Source organism: Triturus cristatus, chromosome 12 (assembly GCF_964204655.1).
Source record: "Triturus cristatus chromosome 12, aTriCri1.1, whole genome shotgun sequence".
Lineage (NCBI taxonomy): Eukaryota > Metazoa > Chordata > Amphibia > Caudata > Salamandridae > Triturus > Triturus cristatus.
The window spans coordinates 813,874,349-813,895,611 of record NC_140595.1 but is presented as its reverse complement, the minus strand read 5'-3'; the positions used below and the strand labels follow the sequence as shown (position 1 = coordinate 813,895,611).

Sequence of the window (21,263 nt, the reverse complement as noted above, 5' to 3'; positions counted from 1 at the left end):
ATTCTTTACTATTTGGGTGCTTCCCTCTCCAGAGATCCACAAAACCGAAGGCGTCAAGAAATGCAGGAAGCCACTGCTGTCCCGGCGCTATGTCCCGGGGAGGAAACCTATCCAGCTCCCCCGACACAACGGAGTTGAAATCGCCTCCAATTATCAGGCGTCCCTCCGGAAGCCCCAGGAGAAAGGTGCCCAGGTCCCTATAGGATTGGACTTGTAGTCCAGGCGGAATATATACTGCCACGAGCACCAGCCCACATCCCTCCCATCTCCCTGCCACCGCCACGAATCGACCAAGCGGGTCAACCCATTGTTGGACCTCGAAGGGGAAGCTGTGGCGCAACAAGACTCCCACTCCCCTAGAGCCCGTCGTGAACCCTGCATGAGCAACCAGCCGGTAGCCCCACCGATTAAGTGCTTTACAGGAGTTGCCCAGTAAGTGGGTTTCCTGCAGCAACGCCACATCTGGGGAGTGCCGCCTAAGATGTTGCAATACAATACTTCTTTTGATTTTGTCCCCCAGCCCGTTGACATTCCAACTGATAAGTTTAAGACTTTTGTCCCAGTACATGGTCGTTGTAACAGATGTTTGCCTCAAGCCAGTCGTGTGCCCTGCCCACCCCGCGTCGTATGATAACTTCAGATTCGCATGACAAATAAACAATCTCTCTTCCCCCCCTTCCCTCCCCCACCCACCGCCCAACATGCCTCAACAACAAACTTGAGAACTCTAACCTCCAACCCCCCCTCCCTGCTACTCTGCCACGTAGGTTCCAAACTACCCACATCCCCAATCAGCAGAGCGCCTATCGCCCTAACAGGTGAACAACTATGCCTGGGGGGCCGCGGTCAGTGGCGGGCTCCAGCCGTCCGCAGCCAAATCCCCCGTATCACAGTGGCGTAAGTGCCAGTCATGTGGAGTAGGGCGGCTCTTCCGCCCCAGGCGTTTCTGGTTGCAAGAGCACGTGCAGCCTCCCCAAATCCCAGCACCCAAAATATGTGACCCGCACTCATCCCATCCAGCTCATATCCCGCCGCCCCCCCGGGGTCGCACCCCCAGGGTATACATTACAGTTTTGCACCATCTGTCCCTGGCGGCTCTTATCCGCGCCGGCTCCCTCGGAGCCCTCATCAGGTCGCCGGTCTCGGGCTGCTGGACCTCGACCTCCACGTGCGCCCCGTACCGTGATCCTGGTCCAGGAGTTCATCCGTGGCTACATCCTCACGTGGGCCTGAGTCTCCCCACTTCGTCGTGGTTCTGGGCCCCTTACCGCGGGCCGGACGCCCCTCCAGCCGAGCCCCAATTCTTGGGGCTCGGTGAAGAAGAGGGACTTTCCGTCCACAAAGATTTTTAACTTCGCAGGGAAGAACATCATATATTTGATCCCTTGCTGTTGCAAGGACGCTTTCACGCCCTCAAAGGAGCGCCTCTCCTGCTGCACCTTCAACGTGAAGTCTGGAAAGAATCGAATGGTGGCATTGTCCAATTTGATGTCCCCCCGGGACCTGGCGGCCTGCAATATTGCATCTCGGTCCCTGTAATTTAGGATCTTCGCGATAATGGTTCTAGGCGGTGCTCCCGGCTTCGGCCTGGGAACCGGCGCCCTATGTGCTCTTTCCACAGTGAAGAGGGACGATAGCCTGGCAGGCTTAAGGTGGTTCAGGATTAAGTCCTCCAAGAAGAGGTCAACGCTCGGTCCTTCCCGTCCCTCTGGGACCCCCACCACTCTAACGTTGCTGCGCCGGGCCCTCCCTTCTTGGTCCTCGAGCTTCATCGCCATCTGACGGTGTTGGTGAGTAAGGGCGCTAATTCTCTCTTCCAGGCATTTAGTGGTGGTCTGGAGGTCAGTGACATGCATCTCAGTCTCTTTGACCCTGTCTGTAGTCTTGGTCATATCTGCCCTCATAAGGTTCATCTCAATCGACATTTTATCCATTTTTGTCTCAAGTGTGGTCCCCAACCCTTTTATGGCCGCCATGATGGATTGCAAGGACGGCTACGGCTCCCCCTGGGGCTCCTCCTGCGCGGCGTCCGGTTGCTTCATCATCTTGGGGAGGGAGTATTTGTCGAGTTTGTTTGATTGCACTGCACCGCCATGTTTAGGCCTCATGGCCGTCGCCCGTCCGCCTACTCGTGCGCCTCCAGTGGCCCGGCTCCGTTAGCCCTCGGCGCAGGTTCGACGCTCGGGTCAGTGGGCCACGTGTCGTCCAACTCTCTCCGGGCCCCCTCGCGGCAAGCGTGGTGCCCTCCCTGCAGCCGTCCCACCAGCCAGTGGTCAGGTATGTGTTACTAGGGAGACGCATCCCACCGCAGCTGAGGCCCGTATCATGTGGTCCCCTCCGCCGCCTCAGGAGCACATCCCGGCCATTACACCGCTGTCCCACACAAGGTAGCCCCCTGGGCCCGGAACCCACTCTCCCTCTGCTTGCCGGGCAGGGCTGGGGCACCTCAGTGGGTCTCCAAATGTCTTGGTGGTGGCGCCCTACTGCGTGATCTCCAGTGGCTCAGGAATAGGCCCCCGCATGACCAGGTCAGGCTCCCGCCTCCGCAATGTTCAGGCCGAAGCGCTGTCTCACTCACCGCAGACCACAGGACGTCGGATCTCCCACAGTCCCGCTCACCACCTCGGCGGCGCCAGCTCCACAGGCTCCTCACACCACACCGGGTTTGTCCGCTTCAAAATCTCGCTGGCCAAGTGCGTCGCTGCTGCAGAGGCCCAGCCGGACCCTCCGCCTCGTCCGCTTAGTGCTCCGCCTCCCCACCGCCCAGCCCTCCGATCCGAGTCCGGGATCGCCTGCAAGTTGGCCGTCCCACGGCGGGGTTTAGAAAGTAGCCGAGGGGGTCCCACAGCTGCCACAGTCCTCGCGGCCTCCAGCGCTCTGCCGCCAGGGCCTCCCGTGTCTCTCGCGTCCCCACGCCGCCCGCTGTCCCACACAAGGCAGCCCCCGGGCCCGTAACCCACTCTTCCTCTGCTTGCCGGGCCGGGCTGGGGCGCCTCAGTGGGTCTCCAAATGTCTCGGTGGTGGCGCCCTACTGCGTGATCTCCAGTGGCTCAGAAATAGGCCCTCGCATGACCAGGTCAGGCTCCCGCCTCCGCAATGTTCAGGCCGAAGCGCTGTCTCACTCACCGCAGACTGCAGGACGTCGGATCTCCCACAGTCCCGCTCACCACCTCGGCGGCGCCAGCTCCACGGGCTCCTCACACCACACCGGGTTTGTCTGCTTCAAAATCTCGCTGGCCAAGTTCGTCGCTGCTGCAGAGGCCCAGCCGGACCCTCCGCCTCGTCCGCTTAGTGCTCCGCCTCGCCGCCGCCCAGCACTCCGATCCGAGTCCGGGGTCGCCTGCAAGTTGGCCGTCCTGCGGCGGGGTTTAGAAAGTAGCCGAGGGGGTCCCACAGCTGCCACAGTCCTCGCGGCCTCCCGCGCTCTGCCGCCGGGGGCCTCCCGTGTCTCTCGCGTCCCCACGCCGGCCGCTCGGGCGCCGGCTCTCAGTCGTGGCGCTGCCGGTTCTTTACCCCGGCTCTCCCGGCTGCAGTCCGAGGGTCCAGCGGACAGAAAAAGGATATCTGGGGTATGGGCCCCCTCCGACACCTGGGGCGCCGCTCCCCTTCCACGCAGACAGATTCTGACGGATTTTACGGGGTTTGAAGGCCCCGGCTGCGGCGGAGAGAGCGCGTTAAGCGGCCATCGCTGTCGGCGCCAAGCCACACCCCCATCTCTGGCATAGTTGTCAAAGATTGTGCATATGAGTCTATGTGTAGTTTTGCAACATGCATGTAGTTCTTCATGGATTCGAATCTCTATTGTGCATGAAGTCCATGGTTGTGTATGTATTTGGGCATGTTGGTCCCCACAACGGGCCGTCAACGCCTGCTGAGGGTGTGTCTCCTGTGCGCAGCTCGGCCTTCTGTTTCCTGATCCTGTGTCAGTCATCTTTGGTGATTGTGCATCCATTTTCTCTGGGTGTGCCATGGGTAACCAGACACTCCTTCCTTTACATACGCCTGTTGCAGTTGTCCTTTCTGACATCCTTGTCTTTTGTGCTACTTTTGGCATAGTTTCCAGGACATGCCGCCTGCTGCTGCGGCCCCTGCGGCAAGGGCCCACAAAGTTGCCGGATTCGGCAACACACACGCCTCAAAGATGCTCCTCCCTTCCTCACTCCACACATTCATTTGGCTGTCATCCGCTTGTCTGTGCCACTGTTGCGGCCATGCGGTGCCAAAGGCAGGACCGTCAGCACATGCAACGTGCACATTGCACGACTCTCATGTCCTTGTATGACCCACATCACACTACAGTCTGATGTTGCAGCCACCCTCCAAGCAATGTCCATCCGAAAATCAACTGCCTGCTCTCAGGCATGCCCTAAGCGCACACACGACACCTTTGCATGCTGAGTGTGCAACTCCAACTGCCTGCACAGCGCTGCCCCGCCTTCCAGGCCCTGTCACACCAACCAGGTCATGTCCCTCCTACTCCACACCGGTTACGTACACCAGCAAGGCCATGGGAGTGGGACTCAAGCCTTCAGCATGTAGTATAGTGGCGTCATCTGGCACATGGCCCAGGGATCATATCTCAGCGTGTCAATCTTCAATGTGTCCAGGACCCCCCTCTCCAACATCACATGCACACGCAACCTCATCATCAGCTCGTATGCCATTGACAGCCAGGTGCTCCTCACCCTCACCAAAGACGCAGCCATTGCCAGTTTCAACATTCAAGAAGGCATGAGGTCCATTGATGAATGGCTGAACATCAGCCACCTGAGGCTGGATTTGTACAGGACTGAGGTAATCATCTGAGGATTGTCCCCTTACAGCTGGGTCAACTCCTTGTGTCCCACCTGCAAGGGCCCTGCACAAGCACCCAGTGGCCATGCACACAAGATGGTGTGCATCATGGATTTGTCGCTCACATTTGCCATGCAAATCACCAGCATCTGTACCTCATGCTGCAACACCCTCTGCATGATGCACATGATCCACAGATAGATCCACTCCAAGGAAAGACAGACCATCCCCCAGGTCCACGACAACAGCCGTGTCAACTACTGCCCCGCCCTCTACAGAGCAAGTACATCCAAACTCCCGGGAAACTTGTCCACATCCAGGGTGCATCTGCACACCTCAGCTTCAACATCCCGCGCCCCAGCCACATCACCGTCCACCTGAGATAGCTGCAATGGATCACTGTCTGCTGCAGGATGACCTTCAGACTCCTCACCCACACTCAGGAGGCAGTCCACAACCCCAAACCCCAAACCAACCTTGGACGTCTGTCATCCGAGACCCCGTTGGGCCAACTCCGTGCATCCAACCTTGCCCTGGCCACCATTCTTCACATCCACCGTACTCCAGCATGCAGGACATAGTTCTCCCACCTGGCAAGACATACCTGCTACTCCCTCCCCGGCAACATCCACATGAGCCATGACCTCTACGCCTTAATGATACTCTTCAAAATTGGTCTGTCCACACAGTATTGCAAGCTCCCCCTCAGCAGCTTGAGGCCATCACGGGTGAGTATTGTGCTCCATGTCTGTATTGGATGATACATTGTGACCCATGTGTGTCCTGTACCAGACTCAGATCCCAGGGTATGGATGGCTGGAGTTAGTTCAACACTCAGGCATAGTTTGACATTTCCCCACACGTAGGTTGTGTAATCATGCAAATTTACTGCAACATCTAATTAAAGAAATTTAGTTTTATTCTCGGTGGGGGGCATGTTTAGTGTGGACAAATAGTTGCTATACAGTGTGCATAGAATACAAAGTTCACAGGGGGAGATGGGATCCTTGGCATTTGAAGTCATCAGAGTCCAGACCACAGTGTTTGTCATCATTGGTCAGACTGTGACCAGCAAGTCCATGTGGCAGAGAATGTCATTGGTTGAGGTGCTGCTGTTGCGCATGAGGGCCAGGTGCCAGGCCAGGTGACCTGGGAGATGTGGATGGTCCGCAGCCTCTCACTGTCTTTTCCGTGGACGACCCACCTTCCTCACGGGACCCTCAGATGCAGGCCTTGACAATGCTTGTGACGCTCCATCGGACGAATCCTCCTCCTCCTCCCTCCCTGTGGCTGGTGGTGGTCTTCGCCTGGTGGCACAGGGACTGTTGCCCATGTTGTCGGTGATCCGACGGAGTGAACGGCTTATGTCCGTTTGCACCGCCAGGAGCTCAGCCAGTCTTGCCTCCATCCGTCCTTGGTGTTGTTGTTGACTGGCGTGTTGCTCGGCCTGCTGGTTCTTAATCTCGTTGAGGGTCTCCACTACCTGGCTGATGCCCCTGGTGTCACGCCGGTATGTGTCCAGGATGTGGCGTATGTGTGACATACCGGTTCCTTCAGCTGGCTGGTCAGGTTCTCGCCTCCGCCTGCCTCCACCACCCCTGCCCACACGAACCTGGCCTGCCGTTGTGGGCACATCGGGTCTACGGGACCCCTGAGGGATGGCATTTGCAGGGTTGTCTGCCTCCTGCTGGGTGCCCGGAGAACCTTGTCCCTCCAGGTCAGACTGGCTCAGTTGTTCTGTGCGGGCAGGGCTCCTGGGTGTCTCCTGGGATGTGGCAGGAATGGGGGTGGTGGTTGGCACAGATGTACCTGAAGCAGGTGCTGCAGGGGCTTGGGCACCAGATGGTCCAGGTGGGTTGTGGTCATCCACGGAGTGTTGAGAGTCGTCGCTGCTGGTGGGATCATCTTCCTGCCGAGCCTGGGACGGTGATTCTTCCCCCCCAGTGTTGGGGGGAGATCCATGATGTTGCCCTGTGTGTGAGAGAGAGACAATGTTAATGCTGTTTCATGCGACATCCATGTTTCATACATATTCAAGTTGGCACAGTTCCTCCAGGTAGTTGGATGTACCTAGCATTCCTCTCAATGTTCACTTGTGGATGGGTATGTTGCAGGGGACAGATTGATATGCTCTCCTGAGTGTTTGACATGTAGATTTTTGGCTAGGATGCTTATTTGGATATGGATTGATCTTGTTGTGTCACATGTCCATTGTGAGAGTGGGTAAATCCGTTGCCTGCCCCGGGGGTGTGTGCTTGTGTAAGGGGTGTGTGTGACAGGGCCTGCTGTTGGGTGTAGTGTGATTTGGCATTGGGTCTCCCAGGTGATGTGTCTGTCCCCTCATGGAGCATGCTGGCATGACAGTGAGTGTGAGTTCCTGTGCTAGGTATCTGAGCTTGTGTTGTTGGTGTTTGAGTGTACAGTGGTCACAGGAGGGCCTTGTGCTGCCTACAGCAGGGCCAAGTGTCAGCTATCTTGTCAGTACTTAGCCAGTCCCTGTGCATTGAGCATGGTGCATGGGTATGTACCTGGGCCATATGGGATGAGGGCAATGGTGTCTGCTTCTGAGTTGAACAATGTGTTTTGTGAGCCCCACCCTCCCAGCATCACGGACATCCAGTCTTGGGTTTGTGGTTCGTGTAGCCTGGGACATGGCATGGCCTTGCTTTGTGAATGGGTCACGGACATGTTAGTGGCATGAGCATTGTTTTTGAGTGTGGTTGTGTCCGGTGAGGGCTTGGGGGTAGTTGCGTGCATTTGGTGTAGTTGGGGTGTGGATGTCATTACCCCCATGTTACGTAAGTTGGTTGTGTACTCACCAGGCTCTGCCACTCCTTCGACTCCGTGTACACCCACCGGCGGAAGCAGGGCCATCACCTTCTCCTCCCAGGGATGGAAATGTACCGGTCTGCGGGGCAGCCCACCTCCAGTGATGTTGCTCTGGGCGTAGTCCTCGTTCATTTTGCGCTTGACTGCCCTCCGCAGATCGTACCACCTGGCTTGGCATTCATGCTTGGTCCTTCTGATTGGCGCAACAGCATTCACCCTATCGACGATCCTCTGCCACATGCTTGATTTTTCTGCTATGCTGGTCTGTCTGACCAATGTTCCAAAGAGCTGTGGCTCGACTCTGATGACTTCATTGACAAGGATGTCCAGCTCCTCCCTTGTGAACTTTGGATTCTTGTCTGTGGGCATGGTGTGGGGTGTGGGTGGTTGTGGGTGTGTGGGTGTGAATGTGACGGTGTGAGTCTGAATGTGAAGAGGGGGTCTGTGTGAAGGAGGTTGTGTGAAGGTGTGTAAGTTAAGGTGTATGGGTGCAGTTGTTTGTGTGTGGTGTCTGTCAGCAGTGGCTCTGTTGCAAAGGCTCATGGTTTGTGTGTGTGGGCCCTTTTTATTGGTCCATTTGTGGGTGTGGCTGGGTTTGAAATTTTGGTGGGTGTGTTATAAGAGGTGGTTGTGAGTTTGTTCCTCTGTTTGCCTGTTTGGTTGTGCCAGGTCAGTCATTTAGATGTATTTTCTACTGTAGACATGTTTTGTGGTGTTGTGCGAGTCGAATTGACCCTCCTTGTGCTGTTTTACAGTGTCCTGGTTCTGTCCGATTCGTTTTAGCGTATGTAAGGTGCGTACATACGCGATGTTGTTGTACAGTGCTCACATATGCAATGTTGTTGTACGGTTCGTACATACGCGATGCTGGGGAATGGTGGTGGGGTACGGTGCGTCCAAGTACGGGGCTGGGGTACGGTGGTGGGGTAAAGTGCATCCAAGTACAGGGCTGGGGTACGGTGGTGGGGTACGGTGCGTACATGTACGGAGCTGGGGTACGGCGCTGGGGTACGGTGCGTACAAGTAGGGGGCTGGGGTACGGTGCTGCGGTACGGTGCATACATGTACGGGGCTGGGGTACGGTGTTGGTGTACGGTGCTGGGGTACGGTGCGTACAAGTACGGGGCGGGGGTCCGGCGCTGGGGTACTGTGCGTCTTCAAATCTTCAAATCAATATTCTTGACAACGATATTCTTGCACTTGATATTTCCACTCCACGATATTGCCAACTCGATATTCATGTACTTAATTTTTTCCTTGATAGAACAGCAAATACTTGTGGTCGGATTAGCATCGCCACAAAGAGGCCACCTGTTTGATCGCTTTTAGTTAAAAAAATTATCAGTTGGTACCAAAAGAACATTCGCTTGGCCCATTATATGGCAATGCTGCACCATGACTCTGCAGAGTCTACATATCCTGTGGTCGCTGAGGATGACAATGGACTAAATTCTGACAATCTAAGAGAGTAGCACAGATGACCAACAGGGCAGAAGATTGGGAGCATTATTCCATGATGCAGCACCAGGACTCTGCTGGGTCTCCATCTGCTGTTGTTGTCTGTGATGTTGATGGACTAAGTTCTGACAAACAAAAGGACAGGTTTATCCGGTAGCAAAGATGGCAAACAGAGGAGAAGCAATGTATGTCTCGTCCAATGACTTTGACTCTGAAGTTCAGTAACAGGCTCGGGGCACGCACCATGGGTGCTAGTCATGGTCAAGAGGGGTCCTCCTTCTGAAGATTGACGGCCAAAGTAACATTGGCTCCAGGGCAAGGATTGGCTCTGACTGTACTATGTATGCAATAAAAGAGAGGGACCCCTTTCAAACGAACCAAGGGGATAGGGTTCTATCACAAGTAAAAAGAAAGAATTCCTCTTGGTACATATTTACTAGGATAGAGGCAGGAACACAACATTCACCTCACCATTCAACAAGAATTACAAGTGGACAAAATAAACCCAGTAAAAATGAAAACGTATTGCAAAGATTAGAAAAAGGCACAGATTTAATTATATAAAATTAACAGTGTGTTCAATACAATATAAGACAATTCTTAATTTTCCATATACAAAATTATTAAAATAGGAAAAACACAATAGATCCAAAGCACTTGATACACTCACAGTATCCTTACACAGTAAGGAAAACATATACCTGAGAACTAAAGAGAGAAACAAAACAGACAGTACATTTTGTCATTCAATTTCACACATTCGTTCTGGACACATTTATCCTGGAATCTGCTGAAAGATAAATTCTTGTGGTATCTACAGATCCAGTGACCTTCACGAATTATGTGGATATTGCGTCGAAGCGTTTCGATGGACTAATGTTAATATCCCATCTTTATCAAGACAAAGTGAATAGCGACTCTCCTAAAGTTGCACTTAGATAGTTGCACCTTAAAATAAATCCTGAAGCACTTGGATTCGTAGCTTCCTTTCTCCAAGGTCAATGTTTAATTGAGACTAACAGTCTTCAGACGAGGTTATGTCAATTCTACTCCTTGTTAAAGGAAATGTAAATTCTCCATCGACTCGATCGTCGGCCTGTAATGGTAGCTCAAAGATTTAGGGTTTTGTACTTGATCTTCAAGGGTCAAATCCTTGGATATACACTTTCCTTCATGGTGGCTGTTTCTATTAAAAATATATTTTGCCATTATGCCTCAAAGACACCATGCATCCAAGTAGGAATGGCAGACGATTATTTGTTTGCCAAGGCTTGTTCCTATTGGACTCTTGTGGTCTGTCTTTCACCGGCGTATTTGTGGCACCTGTAGACCTGCTTTCCTTTGTACTGGTAATTTCAGTGCTCCGTCCATCATCTACTTGGGTTTGCTTTGTTCACCCTAATTTGGCAGGATATGCCCGACGTGGGTACCTTGCTCACTTTGCCACTGGATTCAAGCTAGCCTGGCTGATTAGGGCTGTTAGCCCGAAACCGGTGCCAGGATGCTTTTTTCCAGTCCAGGGAAGACATGGCTTGGCTGTTCGGGCTGGACTGTTCCCATGAGGCACAGGGTCAAGACTTATTTGCATATAGCTGTGTCTGAACTGGGGTGGCGAAGTGAGCTATAGAAGGATGTTGGATTCAAACCAGATCTCTGACTGAGGGTGAGTGTCTGAAAAGTTTCAGCGCTCCATTCATCATCTCTTTGTGTTTGATCAGTAAATATGGTCATGAGCCCGTGCTCAGGTTGCTCACCCCCTTCAGATCTGGGGGGGGGGGGGGGGGGGGGAGTCTTGTTTTGTCATCAACTTCGATGCCAGCGCTGGCTCAGTGTCCTCTCAGACTCAAGGCTGAAACGTGTCTGTTTGTTGTAATTTTGTGTGCGCAATAAATCCTTAGTGTGGATTAACCCAACGTGAGTGCTGGTCCTTCCTTTTGGAGTGGAGCCGGAGATATATATATATATAAATATCAATGGGGAGGGAATGAGAAGCAGTGATCCATCCGGCTTCCAATGGTAATGCAAAAAATCAAGTTCTGGGAGAATGGATCACTTGTCCTGTGTTATCAGGGTCTAAGATCTTAGGAGTCTGTATAAGAAAACCCTCATATGAGTACACAGGTCGGTGGCGGTGTATCTTGATTCTCCGCCTTCGTGTACTTTCACAGCATCTTCATTGGGTTTCTTTTTGTTAGTATGCTGTCCTCCACCTGGAGGTAGACCAACTGATATTACAGTAGCGTCCAGGTATCAAAAAAGGAGAGGGATGTGCAAGGTGCTCAAAAGTGGTGAGGTTAAAATTCCCTACTCAACTCTAAAAGCTACAAAAGAATTTTAATGAGAACAAGAGTGGAGTGGGAAATTAAAATGAAAGTGATGTAGTTGTAGACAGAGTTAATAGTCTATTACATCAGTGGCTAAGGTCTGTGAATAAGGTCGACATGTTTCAGCCTTCTCGTGTATTCTTGAGGCTTTCGTCAGGACCAAAAAAGTGAAAAGGGGCCCGTTCTGTCGCCTTTTGGTGTGTGATCAAGTAATCACAATTATGTTGTTTCTTTCGAAGAGTTGTTGGCTCTTGCTCAATGTGAACCGGGACACGGCGATCAGAGTCAGCACAAGCAGTGCGTGATGAAGAACCGGAACAGGTTTCTTGATCTCTGAAGTCCCGAGGAAGCTCATACAAGACATTGAGCAAGAGCCAACAACTCTTCGAAAGAAACAACATAATTGTGATTACTTGATCACACACCAAAAGGCGGCAGAACGGGTCCCTTTTCACTTTTTTGGTCCTGACGAAAGCCTCAAGAATACACGAGAAGGCTGAAACATGTCGACCTTATTCACAGACCTTAGCCACTGATGTAATAGACTATTAACTCTGTCTACAACTACATCACTTTCATTTTAATTTCCCACTCCACTCTTGTTCTCATTAAAATTCTTTTGTAGCTTTTAGAGTTGAGTAGGGAATTTTAACCTCACCACTTTTGAGCACCTTGCACATCCCTCTCCTTTTTTGATACCTGGACGCTACTGTAATATCAGTTGGTCTACCTCCAGGTGGAGGACAGCATACTAACAAAAAGAAACCCAATGAAGATGCTGTGAAAGTACACGAAGGCGGAGAATCAAGATACACCGCCACCGACCTGTGTACTCATATGAGGGTTTTCTTATACAGACTCCTAAGATCTTAGACCCTGATAACACAGGACAAGTGATCCATTCTCCCAGAACTTGATTTTTTTATATATATATATATACATGTATATATATATTTTGCAGAACAGATAGCCTCCTACCTAAGCGTTGCGCCTTTACGGCTTTGTCACGGTAAGGCAAGTCGTGTTACACTTCTGTATTCATAAAGTGATTATTAAACATAGAAAGTGGATCTGCATGATGCTGGCCGGGAACTAATTGGCACCATATTTTAATGTTTAAATACATTTTGTAAGGCTCATTTTAACTCATAATACTAAAGTGGAAATGCCTATATTTGAATGCTATGCGAGATTACATGTATATAATACAGTGTAAAAGTCTACAATTCATATACTATGCTGTATTCCTGAATAAAGTGAAAATGCGAACAAGTTTGTAAACAATAACTTTTTTGTGAACAACGACTTTTTCTGTACAACCAGTGCTGTAAAAGTGCCAGTGCTTGTTGTTTTAAGTTACATTTCCATTGTCGTTCAGAACTGCACAAATACCACATTATTCTACGGCAAAACAAAAATGCATATGCAATCGAGATTGTGAACATCGTAGAACAAATCAAATGATCAAATATGTTCTATTAGTCCAAACATTGCTACACAGTTGTAAATGCCACTGTTTTAAATTCACAGTGCCGCAGTTGTTACAGATTGAACCCCTTATTTAGGTTAGTTATTCTATAGCGGAATAAAGTGCAAGTGCAAACATTATCATATTTGCAATCATAGTTTAATACATGTATGTCCTGCCCAAGTTGGCCTTTCCCCATGCAATTTAACGCAGTGTTAAACAATTCAAGTCCATGTTGTCTGTTTTTAATTACAATATTGATAAACCTGGCCCACATGCGTTGATTTTAACATATGAAGTTGTTGGCACTTAATTTCAAGCGTAACTTAATCCTGAACATTGCTGTTAAATTGTGTCGTCGTCTCCAGTAGATGCAAGATCCTATTTACATAAAAATGGAAAAAAAGTGAGAAAACAATGAAAGAATATGTGATACGTACATTCATTTATACAATTAAAAATGTATTTCTACATGATTTCATATTATCAACACCAAAGGACACCGAATTGGCGGTGCATTCTGTGCTAACGTCGAACCTTGAGAGGGTCGTCAGCGCTCGTGACTGGCAGGATGTTTTTAATTATACTATCCTGCCAGCCCCCAGGAAGGCATAACTGGTTCTCAGGTGTGCCCGACCGAAAATATCATGCAGGGGGTCCTGTATCGAAAACTCCGCTCTGACTAAGTTTTAAACTGCAGCTGAATCACTGAGACACGTATCACCTCAACACTGTTAAAAGAAAGTTCGCTGGTGAAGCGGTCAGGGTTGAGACCCACTTCCAGGCAGTGGTGGAATGGCAACAGTCAGGTGAGTCAAGCACTCTGCCTAGGGTTGTAACAATCCCAAAAGAAGTTTAATTGTTTTATCAAGTCTGCTAAAGCCTGGTCATAATACTAAATAGAACTGGAACCAAAACCAGATTTATTCATTTGTAACATGCCATTTCTGTGTTTGGTTACTCTAACTAATAGTCATGGATCAGCGCTAAAACACGTTGAAAGTGCTTTCTATTTGCATTTGTTCTTTGTAGTATGTTCAGTTAAAGGTTGCAAATATTTACCAGCTTTAGGTGATTTCGCTTATTTTCCTACTAGCCGGAATAACAACATACCTGCCCTGTGCTCATTTGATCTCTGCAGCATTTGCTTACCTGTATTGGGGTGCAATAAAGTGCAATGGCATGGGGATGTGAAAAGTTTTACGATAATATCTTCGCTTTCATATCTTCTATGCACACAAATCAATTTGTATCAGCATCTCAGTCTTCTATTTCAGGGGTTTAAAAGCAGTTTCAAGGTATTTTAGGGTTTCTCGTTGATCAAAAGGGTCTAATTTCTGATATTTATCTCTTTCCATCCACTCCATTGCTTCGTTGTACTCGAGAGAAAATGTCACCCACCCCAAGTGTCACACGTTTGGCAGTTCTCTGACAACAATAAGCGCCCTTCCATTTCTGGTGTTTTCAGCACTGATAAGATATTCTTAGGAATATATGACGTTACTTCGCATGCGTTTAGTACGCATGCCATTACTACGCGGTCGTTAGTACGACCGCGTTTTTAGTTCGCATTCCTTTCCTACGCAATTCGGAACAACGAATTACAGTAGGGGGTGCTGGATGTTGGAATAGTATAATTTACTATTCCAACTCCAGTCTATGCGGACACTAGGGAAGGTGTTGGATTTTAAATCCAACACCTTCCCCCCCCTAACGCAAGTCGCTGTTCCGACTTGCGTCGTAAAGGTTTTCTAAGTAACAACACGTGCGTACTAACGTCCGCGTAGTAACGGCATGCGAAGTAACGCCTGCTAAGTAAACGCCGTTTACCATTCTTAGAGTTTCTTGTTGGTCAATGGGGTGTAATTTCTGATATTTATATGTTTCCCTTGTCATTATTGCTTGATTTTGCATGTGAGAAAGTGTCACTAATAGTTGTTTAATGTCACTCACAATTGCACTGAAATTATGAAAATGTCACCCATAAGCAATCTGAAACCTTGGCGGCCATGCTCCTGCTTGGAAGCCATCGCATTAGGGGCGTGGGTACTGCCTTTTAGTCTCTGCCCAGCGTTCGATCTATAGCAGCACCTGGATATATATTACTTGCCTCTAACAAGGTAGGGCTTGCAGTTTGTGGCGCTGTAGGTTCACATGCACTTTACCCACCATGTTCAAGTGCAAGCACCATCTTATTGGAGAAAAGGGAAAACGAGGAAGTTAGCGGTGCTGTAATGTAAACTCATCTCTGTAGTGCGGTCGCTGTGCTGCGGCTGTCTTTCATCAACACGTAATCAATAGATGAAGGCTCGTTACCTTGTCTGAGTGCACTGCTTCGAGATGTATATATTGCTGCTCTTACGCAGTTTAGTACTAGAACACTCCTTTGTCTCATTTGGCGCATCCCTCTAAAAGCTTAGATGTGTGTTTTTTCTTCATTAAAACAGTGTGCCGCCGTTATTTAGTCTGAAAATAAATGGAATATTCAATATCTGGTATTGAGCATGCGTCTGGCTTCAGTGGCGGGAAATTGAGCAGGAAAGATGGTCGTCAACGTACAAAATAGGTTTTAATTTAGCACGTTTTTCCGCACCAAACCACTAGATGGCAGCAGACCATCGCATCTGAACCTACTACATTCTCAAGCTGAAATATTATTGTAGCTAAGTAATTGATTCCTGATTTAGTTGTCGTACATTGTGGTTCCATACTGCTGCTGCCTTTTGTATCTGAAGAGCCTTTTGAAATAGCATTCGCAGAGAGAAATACAAAAAAAACAATAGCACCGGTTTTAAAAATGGGCAAATAGGAAAGAGTAAAGCAGCAGAGGTGGTAAAAGGGGCGCTAATATCTACATCATTCTGCACTTCCATACACTGCCTGCTTCAGTGGATCTGTGGAAGGGGAGGAAAAAGGACCAAACACACAAAGGTGATGGGAGGATGCTTACAATAAGTCTATCCACTGGCAATCGCTCGGGTAGCATTCCAACTCATGGTTCCTTCACTCGCCATGCCACCTCAGTTTGGACCCAGCCATAAGCAGTCCTGACCCTGCTCCAATGGGGACACTCCAGCCCGAACTCCGGGCCAGGTCATCCCTGAACCAGAACACAAGCAACCCAGGACTTGTTTTGTCCTAATTTTTTGCCCTGAAAAGAACCCCCAGCCCATCTAATTTATTGTCTCTACGTTTGCTACAGTTAGACTCTCGTTAGCTCCAGCTTCACCTTCACATTAGTTACTGCCTTTTGTGAGTCATAGAATCTTGTCGTTTTATCACACAGCATGGATCTATTACATCTTTGGCATGGTTGCCATGTTGTAGAATTTTTTTTTACCACACCCAATTGCTTTTATATGTTGAAAGACAGATCTTGCTCCCTAAATCCTGTTGCACTAGTGCCATATTGGCCTCAGATTGTGTAAGGTTTGAAGTCTACAAGAGCTAACTCTCTGTCTTGATGTATTTACTGTTGGAGGTCTACCCACAGGAAAAGGACCACAGGGTCCTACCCAAGGCGTCCAGTATTGACTGGTTACAGCCCTCATGTTAGCCATTTGACTCGCGCTTTCATTGCATCATGACTTGGCCATCAGGGTGCATTCTGGACTTCGCAGTCTCATATCTATCTCTACTCTCCAGCAGCCTACACGAGTCCAACGCTGCCATCTCTTAGTCCTAGCATTAACGCGTTGCTCAAATACCACTGCCACTGATCTCCGCTCCGTTTCTTTTTCAGGCCATGGGATCGGCAAGAAATTTATGAAAATGGTTGCCAAGGTGCATTTTATGAGCTTTTTTTGAAAACCTTAGTGAACCTTATGAACAGCACTGCACAGCATAAATGAAACAAATAAACCATAAGCCTACACTAAAACAAAAAAATAGCGATTTCTGTCGAGAATTGGCAACGTGCTCATGCCACACAGCTTTTTCAGCAGGTTTTGTCTGCATTTGGCAAGAGCACCACCTTTGCCTGTCACAGCTTTCCTGCTGCTTGAAAACTGATGCCTCCGGTGACAGACAAAGCTAAGGCAGCCAACGACACGAAACAGCAGCCACCTAACGCCACCCCGACGCGGAACAATGTGTATATGGTTATCCCACCTCTCTTACGTTTTTTCTTTCAAGTTTATGTTCCACATAAAAAGAAAGGCTCAAGAGTGCCATAGAAAAGCAGTAGCAGGCTATATTTTTCATTTCCTTTTGAAAGACATGTTTGTGCCACCAGCTTCTATGGCATGGGCATTTGCAAACATGTTCCCAGGGGCCAAAAAGTTTGGTTTGTGATGTAACTGAGGGCCGCATTGATTCCAGTAGGGTGGCAGTTGGGGAGTGTTGGCGGTAAGGTGGGAGTAGGGGAAGCAAATCATATATGTCTGGAGACTGAATTGCACAAAGTGTAACCAGAAAAAAACCTAGGATTAAGCCTGGTTTCTCCACATTACCAAATTGTACGACACTGGGCAGTTTTATTTCACTTTCCCTTCTTTTTCGTCATTACCACATACAAGAGGTTTTTGAAATATATGACTTTGGAATGTGTGCTGTACCAAACCTTCTCATGTGTTTGATTTAATGAACTATAATCTTCTTTATGTATAATAGGAACCCAGGCCACCCAAAGAGTTCATATAACAACTGCCTCTTAGTTCACTGTTGGCATTGTTTTTAAGGTGGGGGCAAAAAATGAATGTTTCTAAATAAATGTTTGAAAACTAAGACTTTTTAAAAAGAAATGCTTCTCAGTGCACTGAAACAGTTCTGCATGTTGATTAAATACACATTTTTAATTTTGAAGAGACATTATCATATGCTTATACTTTTGCTGCAAGATGTCTTTCAAAATGAAGCTATTCCTATAGTTAAGCGGTGCAGGACATCCTAGTTACATCCTTTATTTAACTGCAATTAACCTTTAAATAATTGCTTGCCTGTGTAACATATTTTTAATGCTAGTGCTGAGTCAAGTAAACAGCAGTCCAGTGCTGCTGGTGACCAGGTGGCCTCATGTAAAAGGAAGAAGGGTCACATGCGGCCCTTGGCCCATACTTTGAGTATCATTGTTCTATGGCAAGAACTTTTATCTGCCTCTGCCGACAATGCCAGGTATTATCCCAGCACTGGGAAGCGCGTTTGCATGTACCGAGTTACACATACCATTGTAGACATTTTAGCTAATGCCAGACACATTGAGCAATTTTATTTTGGTGACTTGTTTGGAAAACCCTCCGCAACGCATAGTGTGTTAAGATGAAGTTGTTGTTTTCTGATTCCCAGTTTACACAGTTATAAATAAAATCAATTCATGTGAAATACAGTATAGTCATGTGAAATACAGAATAAGGTCTACAATATGAAAGAGTAGGTCAAAATGGCTGCTGCCCTTGTGGAAATTAGAGTAGTGCAATGCAAGCAAATTCTTCTGGATCCTACTGCTGGATATGCCTTTTTATACGCTGGACCAAAATACATCAAGCAAAACACAGGAAACAACGGAAAATGTACTGCTTCGAGCAATATGTCTGAACCAAAAATATAGGGGTTTAATGAAAAGCCTCGTAATAAAGCACACATTTCTTTAAGACCCTGTAAACATCCACATTAGGCCGCCAAAATATAGCCCAACTAGGAGATAGGATGGTCAAAGTCTGTGATTGAGACAAAGATCCAGTTTAGGATTTAAAAATGTGCAGCACTCTAGAGGCTGTCATTTTGGTCCCCCTATGATGAACTAAGGCGACAGCACAAGATCATAATTAGATATAAAAAGTAGTGATCAAGCTTGGAATAGTGCCACTTTCTTGCTCTGTAGGTAAATGTTCATTTTATCCTTACTCAACTACAGCCTGAAAAAGGTGTTGTTAATGTTAGAATTGGAGTACTCTTGTGGCCAATATGCAACTATAGACTAGATAGCATATCATATGTTACAAACATAGCGAGTGCTTCTACAGTAAATACACTGTAAACACCATATTCAGGGCATGGATCTTCTACCAGATATGCAGAGGTCTGAGCTGCTAATAGTTTACATGCAACGATGTAACCGGAAGGCCTCCAAGGGACCGAGACGCCACATTCATTTGACCTGTAGAGCCCCAAATTCTGCGAAGGCCAATCATTAAGCTAACTGGGAAAACATGTTTTATTTTCAACCCTCTGCAACAATGGGGACTACAGGTGTGGCGTATCCACCTAACAGGGTCCTAGGGGGCCAAAAGCATAGTCGAACAGATGGTGGAAAATTTTCTTTCCCGTCCACACTACAAAATAAGGCTAAAAGGCGGGATGCCCGTGACATCCTACCAATAATAATTAGGCCAGAACAAGACCAGCTACTCATTGGTTCTACAATATGGCAGAAAGAGAGAGGAGAAGGGCCAGTGGAGGTATTTCAAAACTTCCTTAATCTCGCAAGAACCTTCAGCCGAGGCATGATGTACACACAAGACATCCTTCGTCACTGCACAGGAAAACAAGTCAATTGCCCAGAACAGTCCGACATGCTGGGATATTAAAGTACCGTCTGTTTATGAGGTGCAGCAGTGTACTGATTGATACCTGTTCCCCCAATGCAATGATGTGGTATGTTTGATGAAGATCTGATCCTGGCAATATGTAAATAGTCAAAATACCTTCTTTAAAGACGTCCTGTTTGAGCGATTTGTTGACACTTGATATCAAGTAAGCAAACACAGGGGAAGATGGACAGAGCGCTGAAACTTTTCAGAAACTCACCCGCAGTCACGGATCTGGGTTGAATCCATCATCGTTCTTTAGCTCACTTCGCCACCCCAGCTCAGATCCAGCCATATGCAAATACTTGATACCAAGTGCCTAGTATCCAGTGGCAACAATTATATCATCAAGAAAAAACATGACAGCAGTGACAGGAGAAACATTACAAAACAATAATGGAAATGAACGAATTATAAAATCCTACCACACCTTGATAATTAAGCAAGTCTCACCTCAATAGAACTAATCACAGCAAAACAGAGTGCACCACAGCACAGCAAAGTGTATAACTTAAACAAGCCCAACCACCCTTAAAAGGAAGCCCAAAACAAAACCAATGTCTTACCAAAAAATGTCCAACTGACCGCCCACATCCAAAATTGAGTGAAAAGGCTAAAAGAATTACAAACAACGGAGCGGGAGGCATCACTGAAACTACTTCAACATTAAGAGAAAGTGAGAGGGAGGAATTCTATATTAAAATGTAAGCAGTTATGTCACCAAAGCTGAACACAGGCAAACAGTAACAGAGCAGGAAACACAGTAAAAAATAGTCCCCCAAAGAACAAATAAATAACCTTAGCATAATGATACATTACTTAGTCCTTGCTCTGTAGGATGAACAGAAGAGAAAAAGGATAGACGAAGAGGCAGGACTGACCACCAGCAAGCAACAACTTTTAAAGGACACGGACATTGACAAATGAATGGCAATGACAAGCAATGGGTGGAGTTTAACTCCACAAACCATATACAGCAGATCGCTAAGCGACAGCGTAAGTGCTGTCTAGGCTCAACCTGAAAATAGAGCAGAAGAAAGAAAAGCAACCTTTCATTTTTGTTGCTTTAAACAGATGCTCTGTGAGCTAACCTGCCTTTCATCGCAGCTGCTGGCTCTGGCAGCAGGCATTATGACGTCGGAACTTGACTGCAATAACTTATTACATTCGAGATATGACGTCTTTTCTTTATAATCGGCGACTGAGTGTGTCATTAGGTGCCAATTATAAAGAAATTAGAGATGTGCATTTATGCAGGTATTGCAGAATCCCATGTATTTGAACAACATAATACATTGTTTGCTTGTGGTAATTCACATTGACTTACTTTGCATCGTTGATTTACATAAATAATATATTTTTTGAAAAACAATACAAGTATAATTTAAAAACAGATTGGCGTTGAGTCCAAGTGCTCTGCCATCCAACTGGTTGTCCTGAACTGGAATGACACAGCCATCGACTTCTACCGACGGCATGGAGCCAGAGATCTGACCAGTGACCATGGCTACCTGGTCTTCCACTTCGAAGAAGAAGCCACAAGAAAACTGGCCCTGGACGAAAGAAAGTGAACATGGTGCTTCCGTGTCTGCTTGTTGGTGGTTACAGGAGAGTACGAAGAAAGGATATTCCATGTACCAGTAGCTTGTGTGTTTGTGTCCTCATCCTCAGGAAGTGGACAGTGGGTAGTATTCGTGATTTTGCACTCAGTACAACATCCTTTGTGTTGTTGGTTAAATTCCACCCTATGTCAGTAGCAGCCGCTGGAATCAAAGCCGCCATCATAGTCAATGACCGATGGCAATGTCCGCGGAGAACCGCAGGATCCGGCGCACGTGGATTCTACACAACTTCGCCTTCCCCTCT

At 47.9% G+C, this 21,263-nt stretch overlaps 1 pseudogene; it reads left to right on the top strand.

Annotated features, from left to right (window-relative positions):
• LOC146782956 (diamine acetyltransferase 1-like) overlaps positions 1-20,968 on the top strand; it is an 82,010-nt pseudogene extending 61,042 nt beyond the window's left edge.
• The last annotated feature ends 295 nt before the right edge of the window (positions 20,969-21,263 follow it).